The 17835-nt window shown below is 47.9% G+C and overlaps 1 protein-coding gene across 2 annotated transcripts in view; it reads left to right on the forward strand.

The window, feature by feature from the left end:
* The window catches only part of MAP1A (microtubule associated protein 1A), a 58154-nt gene that overhangs the window by 23857 nt on the left and 16462 nt on the right, over positions 1 to 17835 (forward strand). For both annotated transcript variants that reach the window (XM_026855638.1, XM_026855639.1), the window contains one exon: positions 17496 to 17578. The gene's annotated coding sequence lies outside the window, so the exon portion shown is untranslated. The remainder of the gene's footprint in view (positions 1 to 17495; positions 17579 to 17835) is intronic.

Here is a 17835-nt window from a genome sequence, read left to right on the forward strand (position 1 = left end):
AGGAAGGCCGGGCGGCCGCGGCTGTAAACCCCGGTACCGGGCAAGCCCAGCCCCGGCTCGGGGCGGTTGCTGGGTCGGCGCTGCCGTTGCAGGGGGGTCCTGAAGAAATCTTCGCGGAGCGGGCTGGAGCGGGTGCGCGTTTCTTTCCCGGGAATTGGATCCTGTGGGAGCGGGGAGGGGCGAGGGGAGAGGACCAGTGACAGGAGGGAGAGGTGGCTGCGGACGGAGCTTGGCTTTTCTTGATCTGAGGACCTCGCCCCTTCTTGGCTGCTCGTGTCCCGAGTGTAGGAACAGCGGCGGAATTCCCGAGCTGCTCAGCTGTTCACTGCGCTCGTGCAGGGGCTCAGACACGGAAGGATGTATGAAGATGGGTCTGGAGAAGACATTCTGCCTGTCAGGGACTTCAGGAGCCCTGCAGCGTTACGGTTTAGCCCTGAAGATGGTGTGCCATGGGAGAAGGGCGGAGGTGGCACAAGGCATCTCACAGATGCTCCCTTTGGGCAGGGCTTGGCAAAAGCCAGTATTAATGCCTGTATCACTGCTCAGCTCCCGTTGATGCTGGAATGAGGCTAATGCCAGTCAGGAGGGGGGAGGGCTGTTAAGGTGGCCTGTCATACTGCTGATTAAATGGAAGAGAGATACAGGGCCCCTTTTGCAATTTCTCTTTCCTCTGGTGCTGCACACCCACACATGAGTAGTCTTGAAGTAGCTGAAGTCTGGCTTCGAGCTGCTCAACACTACATTCTTCCACTACAGGAAGCCAAAAAGCATCCAAATGTGCCCAGTTAGTGGGGGAGGAAAAAGAGAAGGTTCTTGTAATGTGTGAGCGATGCAGCCTTTCTAGGGCAGCAGAGGAGAGGAGATGTGGCTAGGCTTGGAGCTGAGTTTCATCCTAGTAGGCTCCAGGGAGGGATTTTGTCCTTTAGAAACAAGAATAGTAAAGTGCTTTCTTTTTCCTAGCAGTGGTCCTTTGTCATCCCTTACCCTGTTACATTTCCCATGTAGCACAGAGGTGCAAGGGGCCATCTTCCCCCTTTATGATCAGCTCTCCTGTATCACCAGTGGAACTGTGTGGTGCTGACACCTTTGCAGCCCGCAGACACGTGGGGATCTATTTTCATAGGGTATCTTTGGCATCCTTTAGTGTTGCCACTAGCAGACATCTTAGAAGTGTTAAATCATCTGTACACTAATGCTAAAATGTGTCGAAGTGTTTCAGAATAGGGCCTTTTACCTCCCGGGGATAGAGCTGGAGGAGCTGGAGCAAGGTTTGGCACATTGCACAGACCAGGGTACATGACTAGGAATATCTGTCAGACGCTGCTGTTTTGGGTAAGAGGGAGGAGGAGAGGCAAGCCTCATTGACCAGGAAGGGAGCAGTGAAAAGAAGTCAGTAGTGATGCCAACAAAAGCTTTCATAATAGAGAAGAGAGGGGGCTGAGAATGATCAGAGTGGGACTGTCGGTGATGAAGGGAGGGGAAAAAAGAGGGAGTTGTACACATTTATCAGACAGTGAGCTGGGAGGGGAGGAGCGTGGCTGCTGCACACTCGCACACGCAGGAACACACGCGCACACACACACACTGCGGCAAATTCTGCAGCTGGTGCCTGCTGGCTTATGACTGCAGAAAAAACAAGCTCCAGTTTAAACTCTCTGATCTCAGAGACGAGGCTGTTTCTATTCCAAGTAGCTCTGGTTCCACTGTGAGCAGCCCTGCAGGCTGGGCACCGTTCCAGCATGGCAGGGATTCCTCTTTCTTCTGATGGGGAGGGGGCCTTTGGCTGTACAAGGTCAGTACCCTCCCTGTCTGCTTGATGGCTCCGTGCTGGTTGGCTGCGACCAGACTGCATGTCTGTCCTTAGGCTTTCTCCAGCAAGTAGCTATCCTATACAGGCCAGGAACCTTTTTCTTCCTCCCCTTCTTTCCTGCGATCTGTCAAGGCCAGACTGTCAGGTCCTCCGCCCTGCTCACATTCTGTAGACAGAGAGATGTGTAGCTTTGCAGCAGTTTCTTTCCTGACAAATCAGTCCATGTGGTGTCATGTCTTTTTGCCCCACTTCCTTGTGTCTCTGTTGTTGGCATACCTGAGTCACCCCTCAGCAGATATGATAGTCAATGGGTGGTGGCCTTGGGTGCAGGAGCGTGGTGAGCAGTAGCCTGCACAGGCCCTCTGGTGAAAGCAGGGAAGCTGTGAACAAGGGGTGCAGGGTGTCAAAGGAGTGCAGGTAGATGCCAGAGTAGGGCTGGAAGAGGGGTTCCTCAGCACAAGCTTCTGTAGGATGTGGTCTTGAGCTCCTTGTACGTGTTCCTCACAGACCATCCCAGGTAGCTCCTGGGGTAGCTGCATCTTGCGAAAGCAGAAGCAGCCAAGAGCCAAATAAGGGTTCAGCAGTGTATCTTTGTGAGAGGTGTCAGAGCACAGAGATCCGGGCAGGTGCTGCTTGTGGCCTCGTGGCTAGCACAGCCAAGAGTGCTCTGTGTCTTGTCACAGGCAAAGAGAGACCTCCAGGCCCTTGAAGGGAGGTGCAAGAGGTGGTCAGAGAAGGTGAGATTGTCTGGTGAGCACACAGGCACTTGGCAGTCGCTACCTCCAGTTGAAGGGTGTGTCTGCTCGCCCATGTGTTCACTGGGGAAAAGTAACTGGGGAAGAGAGGGAGGTCATAGAGATGATCTATCAGCCCAGTAACTGTGCAGTGGAGGAAAGAGAGTGAGTTATGTGTAAATGAATGCTTAGAAATTATTCTGGGGAGGATTTACTGAGATGGAAAAAGAGGATTAATTTTTCTTCCCCTAAAAAATCCTGAGTTACCTACAGGACAGTGTCTTTCTGGACTCCAGCACAAGCCTCAAAGCTGTTGGCAGGAAAGACTAGAGAAAGTATTGAGCTACTTTGGTTTTAACTTCTCATTTTGTATTAGTTTTTTCTCCATCCCTTAGAGGTGCTTGGTTGACTAGTATGAGTTCCTCTTACAAATACACACGCTTTGTGTTAGTCTGGAGTAAACACTTTCCCTTCTGCTAAAGCATTAAAAGTAACAAGTTTCTACCAGTTTTGTGAAAGTTGGTGGGGCAGTAGAGGACGGTGATCCAAATTGGTGCTTTCCCTGGATCATACGCATTCTGCTGCTGCCTGGGCAGCCATTGCTTACCTACCCCCAGCCCTCGGGCAGTTCACGTCTGTCTCCAAGCTCACTGCCGCTTGACCAGTTGGTAGTTGTGAGTCATGAGAGGAACTGGGGGTATTGCAGTGCACCGCAGGGGACGTGGAGGGAGCCAGGATTATCACAGTGGGACAGTGCAGGGTGGACACATAAAAAGCAGTCTTCGTTATTTCTGTGTCTTGCTGTGCCTAAGCTCTGTGGCTTGTTTCTACGTTTCCTTCACACTAAATAAATGTAAATAAATTTCTGTATGTGTTGACTAGTGACTGTAGATCAGTTCTTCTCCTGTCAAGCCTTCCTCTCCAGGATCTCGAAAGTTAGTACTAATGGAACAATTAGTTGTGTATGGAGCTGTCAGGAAATCTCTGTCCTTCCAAGGCTTTATTCACAGATGAGCATTGGTGTCCTTGGCCAGCAGGTTTTTGGTTCTCCTGAGACGGGCTCTCAAGTCTTGCTGGACTGATCTCTCAAACATGTAGAATAATACTGGATCAGATTTTTTTTTTTTTTAATGGGAAATGCAGTTTTGATTTACTTCCACCTTTCTGAAAAGCATCATCATCCCAGTTTCTGTGTTTTGAATGAAATGAATGAGCTCTTCCATTGCTTTTGAAAGTAAAGGCTCAGATATTTCCTTGAAGAGGATGAAGGTTGAGAATCTCAAATGGAAGGAGGCGTGTAAGTCACAGAGGGGCTAGGATTTAATAAGCATGTCTGTTATCAGTATGCCCTACTGAACAACCTGTGTGTCTCTTGGCACATATTGTCTGTCATGAGCCCTCTTGCAAAGCGCCAAAGTCTGGCAATTTACTAGAACCTGCCTCAGGGCCCTGGGTTCACAGTTTGACCAGGTATATAAGGTTCTTTGTGTTACTGACATTCTCCGAAACAAGAAAATCTTCTGTAAATGTGTAATAACTTTTGAGATCCTGGAGAAGAAGGTGCAATAGAAGGAGAACTCATCTATAGTCACCAGTCAGGCACATGGAAATCTGTCTCGTTGTCTTTAGTGTGAAGGAAAGGTGAAAACAAATCATAGAGCCTAGACACAGCAAGACAATTTCAGACCCCTCCTATGGGAAAGGCTCCTATGGGAAAGGCTCCTCTGATTCCCTGGGAGTCAGGTAAATTCCTCAGGCAGCAGTGGCTTAAGAAATGGTTGTTATTGAATATGTGGATAGAATATCTGACCTGAAACTCTTGTAGCTTTTTTAAGGTTGGACAGGAGAGGCCATTCCTGCCTCTGGGATACTGGCCATGGTACCAGCTGGCAGGACATGAGCAGCGCAGCTGTAGCCTTGGCTCCTACCTGGAGACTTGGCCAGCAGCTGCGTGGCACCACTGCAAGGGTGGGCTGGCATTTGCTAGGTTTTATGCTGGCATTTGCTTTCCGTATGTTTTGGTAGTCTTGAGGAAAGTCCTTTTGGTAGTTTCTAGTGAAAAGATGAAGGCTGTAAAAACTTAGTGCTGTTTTTTACAACACGCTATAGCTACAAATAGATTGTGCTAAAAAATCATAGCAGCATAACAGGCAAGTCTGAATTGTTTGTTTCCTCTATTCACTTTCAAGTTAGGAGATTAAGTTAATTGCTTTTGCACTTGCTGCAGCTAACCTTTATTTCACTGGGATCCAACATCTTGCCTCTGCCACTCACTGTTCAGCTCCAGTGCCAAATTCTTAATTCAGAAGAAAACTGGATGGAGAAGGCCATTGGTATCTCTCTTTTGAATGTTGCCTGAGGAATGTCAATCTGTCAACAGGCACTCAAGGTGCTAATAGCTATCTTAGAGGAGAAGTGGGCAAGAAGCCAGTGATTACCTTCTGGTTGACTAGATTTATGTTCTGAAAAGCTCCCTAGAATGGTTTAAGAGGGGTAGGTTGCAGTACTTGGACAGAAATGTGAACACTGCCCAGGCCATATAAGAAGTAATTGACTTCAAACAAATATGACTCCTTCCCACGGTAAGAAAACCTTGGATAGCGTGGTCCTCTGTGTCTTTGATCTGTCTGGCATCTTTTTGAAGAACCAGCTTGCAGGCTGGTAGGTATGAGCACAATATGTTTTAGCCCAGTTTCTGATTGCTAGATTTGCATGGGAGTTCTAATTGTTATGGGGTTTCTTTCATGCTGTTGGTCCATATTCAAAGGCAAAGACCATCATCAAGGAAGAGGGAGATGGGGGAGCACAGAAAGGTTCTGTGCGTGCATGGGTCCGAGGGAGCTGAACAAGTGAGAGACCCTGAGACAAAAGTGCTCGTGGTGGTGGAGGCCTCTTCTAGTCCTTTTTATTCTCCCATCTCAGTCCCTGGTTCCACTGTGTAATCTGCAGGTTGAAAGGCTTGGCTAGACTGGGTGGCATTAAGAAGTAGGGGCTCCTGCTAGAAAGTGAGACTTCAGTGAGCTCAGCACGAGGCAGACTGGTGAGAGGCAGTGGCCGAGTTGACTTTTCACCAGTATTGGGATAAGATGTCCTTAATGTGCTAGAAACCTCCTCAGCTTCTCCCAAATGTCTCTTATTTTTCAATGCTGAACAGGCAAGGCCTGCATTTGCTAGCAGAAGGAACAGAAGGTCTTGAATCTCTGCACTTTGGAATAACTTTCTGTATCCTATTCATTGTCACTGTACTCCATGCTGTAAATCAAATCCCAGGAATCCAGACCATGAAGAGAATCTGTCCAGTGGCAACTAGATCCAAGAGTGCAAAGTCATAACGCAGCAAAGAACGATGTTGGCAGAGGACAGCTGCTTTTTCTCAAGGGCTCAGTCCTTCTGTGCTTTACCACCCCAGCCACACAGAGTCCACACCTGGTTTAATATCCGTATCTTAAACAAAGATGACATTCAGCAGGTCATCTTCAAAACAAGCAGGTGAGATGGAAAAAAAGCTACTTAGAACGAGACTGTTAACGGTATGGAACAGGAAGGAGGTTTGAGGAGTTTAAACAGATGCTAGAAATCAGAGGCAGGAGCCTCTCGCCAGAAATTTGGCATCTTAATAGGCAAACAGGAGGAAATCTCAGAATTATTTCCTTATTTGTGACAGCCACCCCCTCCTTGATACGACTAAGCTCTCTCTGCCTCAGGCAGTTTGCTTCACATTTCATATTGATCAGTTGTCCAACCAAAAAAAAAAAAAATAAATCAAAGAGAGAAATAGGACAGATCATGAGCTGTACCTCTAGGTCAGTCAGAATCAGCATTACCCAGATACTTCAAAACTAGGAGAAACATGCAAGTTTTTTGAGTTTGTGCTATGTTCTGGTTGTAATAACATGTATCCTGTGATGCATTTTCTTATTAAAATTAAGAAATCAGAAGCTGTCCAGCTCTGCAACTTACAGGAGTCTTCAGCCCTGGAATCTGGAGCAGGGCATCCGCCTCAGTGCCACCAGGAACAGTTTTGTGGGAGCCTCTGTTCAGGGGCTGGCAGCAAATCACAGCTAAAGTCCCACTGATGAGGAGAACATGAAACATTAATTTGGTTTCCAAAGGGACCATCTGTAAGTCTGCCAGGGGTCAGGGGAGTGAGGGCAGCAGATGAGAGGGTATCTTAAGGTGTGTTTAGGTTTCCTTTTGTGGGGTTAGCTGGAGACATTTAAGAAGTTACTGCTCCAGCTCCTCACAGCTGGAGATAATGCCCCCATGTAAGAGCTGTGTTCTTGATTCACGTGAATGCCACGGACTGTTTAACAGCAAAAGGGTGCAAGGCTAGCTTGAGTCAGCAAAGCTACTGAAGGGAACAGAATCTCCTGTGACCGGTTCTGCACCTGACAAAGGGTAGAAGTGCACTTCTTACCTGTTAATGTAGCTCAGCAGTGGTGCCCCCTCCCAGTTGAGGGGCACTTAACGGACAGAAGCAGTAACTTCTGGAAATAGATACAGCTGTTTCCAAAGTGAACATCTGTGTCTTCAGTTAGTGGTTCTAAAATGGCTGAGCTATCAAATTGCTCTTTAGCATAAAAGTGAGACAGTATGTGCAATTAGGAAGCAATGAGATGGTTGCTATGGTTGGCACAGTATAGAAATAGAAGTTGCCTGGGAGAGGAGCTGTAGATGACATGAAAATATCACAGGGAGGAGGGGAGATAGGAAGACACAGGCAAATGGTTAGGAGGAGTATCTCCCGCAATGTGGCAAGTGCCTACAACCTCCCAGTATAAAATGCCTCGGTTTATGTCCCATGTGGTTGTGTCTGTGACCCATTTGGTGATTGCTTGCAGGCTCCTTTCTGTTGCTCCACAGGACAGCGCCTATCTTTGCCCTAGCCTTCCCTTACAGGGACTCAGCACTTTACTACAGCTTCTGGCCTCTCAATTTTTAGCTTTTTTTTTTTTTTTCACTCTAAAAATATATTTTCCCTTTGCTATTACACAGTGGTTTTCTTTAGTTAAGAGAAAATCATCACAGAAAATCTCTAAGGAGATAGAAGATTTAGCCACTGATAAATAAATAGATACTTATTTTTCTATTTTTGCAGAGTGTTTGGAGACCTAAAAGTAGCAAGTATATGAAATAAATCTTTACTGTAGACTTTTTCAGACCATGAGAGGGAGAACACTTGCTGGTGGACCACAAAGTGCTGCCTGAAGCCAGTTCCTCATCGTTCTCAGCTGTTGAATCACACTAGAAAGCCAAAACTATAGCACTTTCCTAATAATGTCTTTATTATAATAAATAGTTACTGCAGCTGTCACGTGTTGTGAATACAAGTTGGGGGAGGAGGCTGTGGGACAGCCTTTTCTGCTGTACTCACCCAGAGTGGTGCTCTGCTCATCTCTGGAAAAGAAACAAAGAGCTGGCTGTGCCCAGAACTACTGGGATTGCCCCAGCCCTGCAGAACCTGTATCCAACAGTTAGACACCAGTTTGTACTGCAGCCACCCACCTAGCACTCAAAATATCTCTAAAGTCTTTTCTGGGCAGTTTACACCAAGCTCTAGCTGTAGCCCTCACCTGGTGTTTCTCCATTATCTTGCCTGTAAGTCTTGTCTCATCTGACACAACACTACCATTAAAAAGTAAGGAGCAACAGAGTCAGAAATGTCATGTCGTTCTGGAAAACACATCCAAGGGTGTCCACCGGCCTGTTAGAGGTCGGGTTTGAATTCCTGAGCTGGAATGAACACACAGATTTAGGGCTGCACCAAAGCAAAGATGCCTCCCTAACCACAGGGCACTGCCAGCCCAAGGTTCTTTGTGTCCCCTGTGGGGATAGCTGTGACTTGCATAATTAACTAATTATTCTTTAGAGTTGTTGGGGGAGGGAGCAAAGACAGTCACTATACAGCCTGGTGTTTGGGACGCAGATGTGTGAAGGTCCCGTTCATGTCTCTGTGCTAGTGGGTGTTTCGACTGCGCACAAAAGAGACGATCTCCGGCGGCGGGGTGGGGAGCAATCCCGCTCCGTTCCCAGCAGGGTGGGAGCCAGAGCCCACCCCTCTCCTGCCGCCCCGCCGCTGGGGCTCTGTCCTCCCCTGGATATAGGCCTGCAGCTGCAGGTCAGAGTCTCTTGTCTTAGCAGGAGCAGTGGCGTAGTGCTGGGGCCCAGTTTTTGATTCTCGGTGGTTGCCCTTGCAGCTGCTCCGGCCGTTGAAGCCCATGGAGTCCCCTGGGGCTGGTTGCCCTGGGGGGCCTTTTCCCAGGCTGGAGGTCAGCAGCAGCCACGGCTGGGGAGCTGCTCTGAGCAACACTCTTCCACTTTCCTTAATACTCCTTTAAGGCACACTAGGTTTGGGATGTAAACAGCATTTTGATCACAGGCATGAACAATAACAAATTGGAAGGTGTTTCAAACAGTTAAGATGAATGAAAAAATAAACCCAGGAGCCCAGAGAGCAAAGTGGTCTTGGCAAGAAAGAACAAAGAGATTTCAACTGAGGAAGTGCAATGACCTTATCATATCTTCTCAGTCAAAAGATATGCTGAACCCAATACAGCCATTGCTGTCTGAAAAAAAAAAAAAAAAAAGAACTGGGAACCTGGGATTCCTTGTATGTAAATACATAGAGTATCTTGAAAATAACTGTCTCAAAGTTTTTAGGGAAAAGAAAGAGAAGTAAAAATAAACAAGGGGTTACTGCAAGTTTAAGAAAAAAAAATCTTTAATTGCTTTTAGCAATAATTTTAGCTGTTATTTCACTCTAACAAATATGTTGTAATCTAAAAACCTTCATTTTTTGCTTTGAAACAAAAAGAAATGTTTTTCAAGGACAATTTGTTAGTAAAACAATTCAGTGTTGCAGCCAATATAAGCACTACATCAGCTTTGGCATCTAACTTACAGCCTGTGGAAACCAGTGGAGACTGTGGGTCCTCCTCTCTCTGGGCCTGAGGAGGTGGCCCAGCAGCTCTCCTGGTGTCAGGGCGATCGCGTTTGGCAGTGGGCTGTAACTTGGAATGTGATGGTGGCCGGCTGCTCCGTGGTGAAGCTCCCAGAAGTGGAGACAGCCTGCTTCTCTCGGCCAGGGCAGAGGCAGATGCCAACACGTTCTGGACCCCATTTGTCCTCTAAAGGTCAAGCCCGAGCGAGACACGGCCATCCGCTTCCCAGGCTGCATTTGTGGCTGTGGCAGCTGCAGCTGCTTGTGCAGGGCCAGGCCCTGTACAGGTGCTCTGCCTCTGCCAAGAGGAGGAGATTACAGTTTCCTTTAAAATTGAATTTGTTCAGAATCTTTCCTTTCTAGAACCCACACACTGTTCAGAATCTCTTCAGCCCACCCCTCTGTGGAGCGGTTTCTTCTTAAATTTATTGAGGACTCTCCTCTTGAACAGTTTGAGTGCACAGAAGCGGGAAGGCTGTGTGTCAGCTTTCCTCGTGCCTCTCTGGAGCACGTTCCAGTATGAACTGGTGGTGCAGTGGTCACCCACAGATTGCCCACACCTCTGCCCGCACCTGTGCAATCGCCGAAGCGTGTCTCGGGGATTGGTACATCCCTCTGACCCGTTGTGACAGGTCAGGGCTGTTACTCCCGCAGCACAGTGAGGGTGCCCAGGTACAGAGGAGCTGGGAGATGTTTCAGAGATGCACAGGGCTGTAGGTAAGGAGCTGCTGAATGATGAATTTGCAGTGTACTGGCTGCCAAAGCAATCTTTGTGTTTATTTTTTAACTCCCAAGCCCATTTGACTAGCAGAGCTTCCAAATGCCCACCAGCCAGAGCTGGTCCCACCAGCTGTATGCTCTTCAGTTTGCACGCTGAGGAAGGAGTTCAGCAGCTCTGTGCCCTTTGGGTGCTGGGGGTGGGACGCTGCTTCCAGCAAGGATACATCTACGCCTCTCCCTCACTGCTGAACAGCACAGGGCTTCCTGGGTCCTGGGGAGAGGTGGGTGCGTGTTGTGGTAGGAGATAGGAGGGTGTATTTGCCCAGACAGGGCCTTTCCTCCCTTTCTTGTAGTCTTTCTAATCTCTCTCCCCGGGAGCTGCAGCTTGCTGTACTCGGTACAGTCCTTGAGTGTTTATGAATGAATGTGTTGTTTCATTTTCTCTGAATGGACACCATTTGGGGCTGGATCCTTTTTCTCCCATTGGCACTGAAGAAGCTGCAGTTGGAGACTTCACGGCCTTAGAATGAAAGAATCGGTTACTATCTCAACATCATGATGTCATTTCAGAATGAAGGAAATGGCAGTCTTTCAGCTTGCACTAGCTCATGTTAATTATGCAAATACATGCACTCTGAGAACCCTCATGGTAATTATGCAAATACATGCACTCTGTGAGCCCTTCTGCGTGGTTTGACTGTCTTAAGAGGTGGACTTTTTTCAATAGAGCATCAGGAAGCCCGTGTGGTATAAGGCTCAACTTTGCTAGGGTGTAGCAAAAGGTGCTGAACCATAGTGATATCTAGGATCTTTCTGTAAGAAGTGCCACCCTGAAGAGTTATGTTCATAATACCAAGTGAGAGATCGAAAAGTTAGGAAGAGTTGGTTTTTAATCACTGTGGCTTGTGTGCATTGGTAACATGTCTAGACTGTGAAACTTTGGTATTCTTTATCAGTGTACTATTGGTGATCGCTTTACAGGTAGAACTTGGCCTGGTAAGCCCAAATAATCTTAGGGACAAAGGAGACAAAAGGTGTGCTGTGCGAAGGACAGGGGAGGTAATGAGGAATAAAGAATGGTCCCTGGGTGGGGAGAGGATTGGTCAGATGAACAGTCTGGATCCTCTCTATGGCAAGGCCTTGAGAGCTCAGCAGCCCAGACTTTACACCCTGACCTCAGGTGTGTACAAACACTGGTAAGATCCCTCTCCTGAGCTTGCTTTTCCGGGCTAAACAGTCCCAGCCCTCAGCCTTCCTTTCATCAGATGTGCTGGTCCTTTGATCACTTTTGTGGCCGTTATGTTCATCATGACTGACTTCAGCACAGTCTCTCCCTTGACAGATGACTCTTCAGGGCTCTGGCCTAGGTGACTGTATTTCACAGAGAGGAGAACCTGGGTTGCACTGACCTGATACTTGGTCTCTGATTTCAGCACAGTGGGTTGTAACCATGATTCTTCCAGTTCTGGTCAATAGAATAGTCAGAGCTCTTGAGGTTTGATGGGCTGAAAGATTGAAGCAAATGACCAGCAGCAGCTCTTGCAGCTATTCTTGCCATCCTTTTGGACCGGTCTAGAATGTATTACTCAACTACACGGGTTTTTAGATGCTTTCAGTTAGAGTGGAAAAACATATTGCAAACAAGGATTTGTACTGACAGCATGACCTCCTTTTTTGCCTCCACGGCCATCTGTCTGCTTCTAGGATCATCTCCTCCTTGGGCATCCTGTGTGTCACACAGTTACCCTAAGGCACTGTCCTTTGTTTTAGCCTGGACTGTTACCCCTATAGTCCTCTTTGCTTGACTGCTGATCACTAAAACTACAGTGGCCAGTCCTTCATTCTCTCACCCTCTATCTCTGCGCATTTAGACAGCCCTAGATGGGTAATTCACACCAACTCCAGAATCTACATGGCTTTGCTCACCACTTGCTGTCCTCCACCATAACCAAATTAATTCTACACTCAACGGGCCACATAATCAGAGACTATCTCAAGCTGGAAGAGACCCATAAGGATCATTGAGTCCGACTCCCTGCTCCTTGCAGGGCTAGATAAAACTAAACCACATGACTACAATCATCATCCAGACACTCTGAACTCTGACAGGCTTAGTGCCGTGACCACTTCCCTGGGGAGCCTGTTCCAGGGACCAACCACCCTATCAGTGAAGAGCCTTTTCCTAATGTCCAGTCAGAACTTGCCCTGATGCATCTTCATCCCATTTCCTTGTGTCCTGTTGCTGGTCACCAGAGGAGATGAGCACCTGCCCCTCCACTGCCCCCCCTGAGGAAGCTGTAGGCTGTGATGAGGTTCCCCCTCGGCCTTTCTAGTAAGTTATACATACTCTTACAAACCAAAAAACCCAGACTTTTCCTCCCTCCCCACTAATGATCCATGAGTGTCCCCTAGTATTAACCCTGGTTGTTCCTCTGGCATTGCCTGGAGGAGCTGTTGTTCATCACCTCTGGGAGTTCCTGTGTAACGCCTCCCCGGTGCCTGCCGGCTGCCGTCCAGGAGCTGGCTGCCCTGAGAAAAGAGAGTTAATGCCTGCCCTCTGTGGTCCTTCGGGATGAAGGTGGTGTTACTTCTGCACAATGGTAACTAATGGGACCTGTGGGGAGAAGGAGAATGCCCCTGTCTTCTGAAATTTTGGTGGGGTCATAAATGAGGTGCATTTGTGTATCAAATCTTTTCATATATTATGGAGGAAGCACTTTGTGTGGGTAAAAGGCAGCTAGTGCCATGAATCAAAAGCTACCTAAGAGAAAGAAAACAAATATATGGTCAAGTTTCTGCAGTATCCAGAGGCAAAATACGAGGGCTTCATGGTTTCCTACTAAATATAAAGCCGATCAATACAGTAATGACGAGGAAAGTGGTTGGAATGAACACGGAGGTGGCTAAATTTGTAGATGACTCAGTTACTTATATCTAGAAAAAACTGTGAGGAACTCCTGCAACTAAATTGACAGTCATCATGATGTTCCATTAAATTCATTGTCAAAAAACACAGAATCAAGCACTAGAAAAATTAAACCTTCCAGACTCCCTATGAGAGCTCAATTAATAGTGTTGTGGCAGGTTGAAATTTGGGTGTCACTGTGTATCTCTAACTGAAGATCTTTATTTGGTGCAAAAGCTAGTGTCAGGTTATGTTATGATGCATAAAAAAAATAAGATGGAGGATAATACAGGCAGTACCATAATGCTACCCTGTGAATCTTCTGTGTTCCTTCTCGTATACTTTTGCTTTTACTCATCCTGATGGCCGTGGCAGAACTAGAAGAGTGACAGGGATAGGTGACAGTGGTTATGAGGGACTAGAGAAACTCTTCACTTAAGGAAATGATGGTAAAGACTGTGGCTTTCTGCCTGGGTGGGGACATGATGGATAGAAACATTCTCTGGAAGTGCACAGGCCTTGTGCTGACTACAGTAATCAGAATGTCCTGAATGCACAAAGTGAAGATTCATATGAAATGAGAAATTCAGTGCTAATGCAGTTTACTCCCACGGTTACTGGGGGAGAGGAGATTTCATTTCATGTAGCAGCTTGTGAGCATAGTTTGAGAGTGCTGAGCAGGGTCAGGGATATGTGTTCAGACTGCACCTACGGATCCATGGTGAGAGAGCTCTGTGCAGATGTTTGTTCTGGGCAAGTTGAAGACACCAGTCTTCAGGAGCCTGAGAAGGATTTCCTTGTACAGGTAAATGTAATTAAGGGATTTGCAGGGGTATTTCCAGGCATGCATTTCACTGGGAAGGGGCTCTAGTAAGGACAAATACCTGGCAATGCCCTGAACAGCGCGCTGTCAGTCACTGTGTCTGTGATCTCCGTTGCACCGCTACTCATTTCTGTTGCATGTACTTTTTGTTAGTAAGAAGGACGCCCCAGTCTGTGTATTTAAATCCTTTGTCTGTGCAGCTGCTTCTGCAGGCCTGGAAGGAGGGAGCAATCAAAGAGGATTTGGGATGGAGGGTGTTCCCCCAGCTGGGCAGAGCCCAGCATTTGTGCTGTCCCATACAGGGGTGCTCTGTGACTAAGCCGGGGGGCAGCGGCCAGCAGCCGGCTGTGAGCAGGGCTGGGGCACTCCCCATGGTGAGTTCGCAGGCCGGGTCAGGTCACTGTGTTGCCCTCTCACTCACAGTTTGCAGCTCAGCATAGAGTTTGTGTGCTGTTCTGCTTTATCTCTGCATTAAATTGAAGAACAGTTCTGGGGTTTGGCATGCTCTGTGTGTGCAGTGATTCAGTGTTTCTGGAAGTGGCCTGCCTGGCTGGCTGTGCTCCTGCATCCTTCTGAGAACCAACTGCTGCAGCTGAAGAAAGGGAATCTGCCCAACAGTGCGTCAGAAGCAAAGCTCTGGAAGGCTGCACTGCTTCACAGAGTCACAGAATCACGGAATCGTAGGTTGGAAGGGTCCTCTTGAGACTGTCTACTCCAATCCCACCTGCTCACGAAGGGTCAACTCGAGCAGGTTTCCCAGGGCTGTGTCTGGTTGGGTTTTGACTGTCTCTGAGGATGGATACTCCACAACCTCTTTGTACAACCTGTCCCAGTGTTTGACCACCCTCACAGAAAAAAAAAAAAAAAAAAAAAAAGTGGTTACTTGTGTTCAGATGGGATTGCAAGTGTCTTAATTTGCGTCTCTTGCCTCTTATTTAGTCATGGGGCACTACTGAGAAGAATCTGACTTCCTCCTCTGCATTCCCTCCCATCAGGTATTTATACATATTGATAAGATCCCTCCCCCACCCCAAGCCCTCTCTTTTCCAGCCTGAACAGTCTTAGTGTGCGCAGCCTCGCCTCAGGAAAACGCTTCAGTCCCTTAATCATCTTCACAGCCCTTCACAAGACTCAATACTTCACGATTCCTACCTCCCATCTGCCAGCAGCTGCGGGCCCCACAGCGTGAACCCTTCTCTTTCTTTCAGGCACGAAGGGGGGAGCCCATCGGGGGGTGAGGGGATGCGAGCAGAATGCTAACCAGCCATGCTTTGTTTACCAGTCTCAGCAGTGACGGCTCAGCTGCTTGGGCTTGAACCACAGAAATGGCAAAGGGCAGCAGTGTTTTCACGCCTGTTAGTCCTGCAGACAGGCCTCTTTCCCTGTGCAGCTGGCATTGTCCACCGAGCGCTGCCCAGCCCGCAGCCTCCTGCTGGCATTGCCTCTGCGGCGCCTGGCTCCCGGTGCTGGGAGGGACGCTGGGCACCAGTGACCCCACTGGGCCCTCCTTCCATGTGGCATGAGGCAGAGGCTGCTGGCGGTGGTTCTGTACGCCCAGCTGTTTGTGTTCCCCAGTGACGTGGTCAGCTGCCAGCAAAGCCTGTCTGAGACATGTAGGCAGCAAGGTGGCAGAAGCTGAAGCCTGGGGAGTGCTGTGGGTTTCGCTTTGTCCCAAAGGTACTGTTGAAAAAATGGGAGCAGATCGCTTTTGTTGTGGATGCTCTGAGCAGCATGTGAGTGGAGGTCCCAGTGTGGGGTGAGGAATCGACGTACTCCTTGTGTTTGCTGCTGGGATCACAGCAACACCGAGGTACCAGCAGCGCCATTACCATTACCTCAAGGACAAGTGGGTCTTTGCTGCTTTGAGCTGCCGTGCGTGTCCCAGAACCCTTCCTGGGCCCTCCTCACCTGCAGCACCGGCCACCCTCCCACACTGCTCCCCACGAGCTCAATTGTACCATTCCTTCTTGGTTCCCAGCCTCTCCCAAACTTACACCAAACATCCCACATCAAGTGGGAGAAATGCCACTTATCTCAATGCAGGCATTTCCTTTGCACAGTGACAGTTTTGTTTTAGTCTGGACAGACTGTTTTTAGACAAACTGAAAGAACACACATTCAGAAAGCAGCTAGGGATGCAGAGTATAAATAGTTCTGTTGAGAGCTTAGAGCCGCTCTCATTTTGGGCTGAAAGTTGCCTTCTGGGCATATCTATCTGGTTTATACTTGATTGCTGGCATCCAGGGAAAAACATCCCAATAAACTGAGTTGATTAAAGCTATACTGAATATTTACTTTTCTCTGACTTTTTTCTTTTTGTGTCCTTCTGGTGTCTTTCTTTGAAATACCAGTTTGATCAAGCTGTTTTGGAAGGGTTGAGATCTGCCTAGTAAGAGAACTGATGGGAGGTTGTGCAATAGGGAGGGTGGAAAGAGCAGCATTGTCAGAGAGCAGCAGTTGTCTGGAAGACAAAAATTAGGAATAGATGTCCATTTTTGGTGAAATTCTATGGCCCTCCAGTCTATATGAGGGCTTAAAGCCTATGAAAGATTAAAACCCTGTAAATTATATATTCCAAGAGTCAAGATCTCAGTGCCTGGCTTGCAGGGTGGATGTAATGTCCCAAGGTAGGTATCTGCAAAGACCAGAATCCAAGAAATTACATGCTGCCTGCAGTGTCAAGGGAGATGCTGCAGGAAGGGGCTGTACATCATCCTGCTTCCCAGAACCGATGTGAGTACACAAAAGTGGCTCTAGCCCTGTCTTTCAGGATGGCAGGCACTCACCACTGTTCTTTCTAAAAAATTAATAAGGCCCAGGCTTTATGTCAGTATTTTGCCAAATATGCACATAAGGCCCATGCCAAGGTGAGTGCACAAACTGCATTTCTGCACTACCAGGCTCTTGCTTTCTCTTCTTTGGCTCTTTCTTTTTCGCCTAAATAGAGAGAGAGCAGAGTGCTGTTTGTGACTCTCACAGGATGGAGACAGGAGGACAAGCGTTCTTAGCATCTAGGTGGTTCCCATAGCAGCAGTTTAGGAGTGCACGTTTGGATTAAGGAAAAACACTTCATAAGAGAAGAAACTTAACGATGAGATATTCATTATTAGTGCTGTACCACTCTAATGAAGGGTGAGTTGGCACGCACCAGCTGGCTTGCAAAGCCCCATAGTGAGTCAGGTTTAGACAACATCCAGATACTTCTCCATGGTAGCCGCGATGAGGCAAGATACTTCTGTCTGGAGGGGATAATTGGTCTGTGCCATGTTTATGGGGCACAGCTGTCAGGCGCAAGCGGGCAGCTTGCTGTGCCTGGCACTGTGGGCTTTGGAACATGTTGGAATTGAGTTGCAAATTGTGCTGATCCAGAACTAGGATTTTTTTCTTTGTTACTGAGTTTGCTTTGTTCTATGAGACCCAGGTATTAAATTGCATCTAGAATGCAAGTTGAAGCCTTGCAATCAAGCCCGTGCTGAAGTGGACTTTTTGAGGCTAAAACATCAGTAGGCACATACGGTCTCATCAGCTTCTCTCATCCTGTCTAATCCCTTGCCTCTCCCCAGGCCAGCGAACCCTCCATCACCGGAGTGATACCCTGGAGACAGTGATCCTGGTAAATCCCAATGTGGACAGCATCGTGTCTGAGGTAAGGACCAGGTGCCAGCAGGTTTACTCCACATCAGCTTTCCTGCCCTTGCTTGACATGAAGGTCATGATCATCATGCTTTGTGCCCTTGGAGAGTTGGAACATACTGCCAGTCTGCTGCAAGGTGTTCTGGTCTTGCCAACAAGATACATACAGCAACCAGTATTCTGTGGCAAAATTTACTGCTGGACAAAGGAACACACGAGAGTGTATGGTTTCTTGTGTGCTAGCCCTTTAGGATTCAGTTGCTTCCTCCT

Source organism: Athene cunicularia, assembly GCF_003259725.1.
Source record: "Athene cunicularia isolate RWA chromosome 10 unlocalized genomic scaffold, athCun1 chr10_part1, whole genome shotgun sequence".
Taxonomy (NCBI): domain Eukaryota; kingdom Metazoa; phylum Chordata; class Aves; order Strigiformes; family Strigidae; genus Athene; species Athene cunicularia.